General features: G+C 51.0%; 1 long non-coding RNA gene across 1 annotated transcript; it reads left to right on the forward strand.

Moving 5' to 3' along the window:
* Positions 1-1,053: 1,053 nt before the first annotated feature.
* LOC134472570 (uncharacterized) lies at positions 1,054-2,290 on the forward strand. Its single transcript, XR_010042459.1, has 3 exons — positions 1,054-1,486; positions 1,934-2,022; positions 2,112-2,290. It is a non-coding gene; the product is annotated as an uncharacterized LOC134472570 (long non-coding RNA).
* The last annotated feature ends 336 nt before the right edge of the window (positions 2,291-2,626 follow it).

Consider the following 2,626-nt stretch of genomic DNA (forward strand, 5'->3'; position numbering starts at 1 on the left):
CACTCTGGAGCCCGCTGCATCTGAAAAGCCCCGCCTGCGACCAGATGAGGCTTGAGGGACACCCAAACACAGCCATAGCAGCCCTACTTCATATGCACGTTTGACAACTTGAATTACTAAAAACTGGAAACTTGGATGTTGAGTTTAAACTTTTGACAGTCACTGAAAATACCAGAGGTCTAGACTAATTAAAAAACCTGGAGAAGTACGCATTGTCTGGTCCTGTGAAAGCTGTGCTTGTAGGGATTGTTTCTACCTGACCTCATCGTGTATGGGCCAGCCTTGGACTTGTCCTACAATCAGATGAGGCCCTAGAGGCTCCTGTTCAGAGCCACAGGCCCAAGGTGCACATGTAGGGGACAATGGAAGGCCCTGTTTACAAGGAGGAAGCCGAGTTCTGTGCTGATGGCTGAGCTGTCACTCACCTTTTGGAGCCCAGTTCACTGTTAACAGTGAGCCATGAGAACAAACTGGGCTGCAGCTGTGTGTCTCAAGTGCCCACGAGCTGACCTGGAAGCTTTAAAGCACTCCCTTCCCGACTGGGGCATCATCAGAAAGGCCAGGATGGGCGGTGGGAAGGAGGCTGCACTCTTCGGGTCCTGGGAGATTCCGCCATAGAGGTGCTTGGGGGCAAGACCTGGCCACAGACTGCCAGAATCACGCTGGGTAAGGAGCCCGGCACCAACGTGGGGCAGCGTGGAGGGATTGGGCCAGCAGAAGGGCACCGCCCCAACAGCTTCGTGTTGCTTTGAAGCCAGCAGGTGAGAGGATAATAAATATCTTCAGAGCCCAGAAGTCGAGAACTCACAAGCTCACGCTTAATCCTTTTTAATTAAATTCTTTCCCATCCTCATTTCATTCCACGTACTGCTGTCTCCCACTTCGCCCCAGGTTGATGCTTGTTTCCCTGACTCAGCTCATTTCCTAGCTCACCTGTGTGGGCTTCTGCACTCCAAAATGCAGGTGCTGCTTGTTCCCCTTTCCTGGAACCCTAGTTCTCCCAGCTCAGTCCTTTCCTGAGAGATCTCACTCTTGCGTGGGAACCTGCGTGCTGTGACCATCTTTACCCTGCAGCCGGGCTTTCTCCTTTGTCTGTTTTTCTACCAAGAATAATTGACTGATGCGTGGATTTGCTTGGCTCACTATATTTTTATTGAGCACAGTGTAGCAATCTCATTTCCCCTGAATACTGCTCAAAATTTTTAATATATACTTCACCATCAGATGCCCTACTAAGAAGGGAAGTTGTGGAAGTTGGTGTAGTCACTGACAGAACTAGAGCTAGAAGTTAGACATTTTGAGTGAAGATAAAACGTGTGGACAACAAAACAGCTTAAAGGCTGAAACGGTGTCTGTTCCTCTCTCTTCATTTCCCTCGTGATTAATGAGAAACGTTCCCAGACCTGAGCGTCCTGAAGTGAAGCCGCAGCCCACCACATGCGGCTCCTGTTCTGGAGAGCCTGGAGAGCACAGCTCAGCCTCCCTGGTGAGCGTTCCCCATCCCTTTGCTCAGCTTTGGGCAAGTGCAGGGACCCACAGGAGGGAAAGTTTCCAGGCTGACTCTTGAAATGCTGCCCTATCATCAGGAAATACCATTTGGGGACTTCCTGAAAACAAGCAATAAGCTGCCATTAGGCAGAACCATGGAGCTGTGGAGGTCTACTCAGGACAGCTGCTCACAGGGAAATTATTTATAAGCGACATGTTTTACCCCGAGTAGTGCTGAGGCATGTCCAGGGCTGGCCGGTGGCTTTTCCTGCGTGTCCTTCCGTCCCTCTCAGACCCGCTGCTGTGCCGTGTGTTTGCTTCTGCATCCTCAGTGAGACAATTGCTAAGGTCCCCTTGCTTGTGTGCATCATCCTACTCTGGAAACTTATCAGCGCTCCAGATCCGAGGTCACTCTGGTGACAAGGACTCTGGTTGTCCTCTGTAGGATAACGGCCCGTAGTCTGGATGGGGCTGCTCCAGGTCTCCACTGGAGCTGCCTGTGGACGCTGCCCTCTTGCTGACACCCATGCGCGGGTGAGTGTACCTCAGTTTTCTTGTTTTGCTTTTGAGCTTCTTGTCTTACTGTGTTATTGTTTATTAGCTTTCATATCTTCCCATCACAGTGGCTGCAGAGGTAATGAGAGTGCTGGACACAGTGACCACAGCCTCAGGACTGGAGCTGCACCTTGCGAGGTGATGCAGGCATCACAGACCGAGGTCATCGCGGCTCACTGGAGCCTAGGGCCCTGCGGTGATTTTCTGGGCCTGTTGTTACTGAACAGTGGAGAGAAGTAATGTGACAGTTAAGTGGAAATAAACTAGGAGGAAAACATTCATACCGAGAGGAAAGAATTGATGGAAGGGCAGAACCGAAGTGTGGTTTTAGAGGCTAATTTAGGGTTTGCTCGTAACGAGTGTGAAGTTCCTCTCTGTGTCCCAGGCTTGGTATGGAACAGGCTGTGCTGTTCAAACAGAGCACATGACAGGGCCACCCGCTGCCTTCCTTCCCGTGGGGTCCAGGGGAGCTTGTGCAGAGAACACCTCTCTGATGATGTCTGGGAAGCTGTGTCAGGTCAGAACGAGGTGGGCTCAAGTTGTCTAATTTACTAGTTGTTTGGAACTGACTGCTGTTTTCACC

The sequence above is a fragment of the Cavia porcellus genome, unplaced genomic scaffold (genome assembly GCF_034190915.1).
Source record: "Cavia porcellus strain 051 isolate PalLab524CR breed Dunkin Hartley unplaced genomic scaffold, mCavPor4.1 scaffold_2, whole genome shotgun sequence".
Taxonomy (NCBI): domain Eukaryota; kingdom Metazoa; phylum Chordata; class Mammalia; order Rodentia; family Caviidae; genus Cavia; species Cavia porcellus.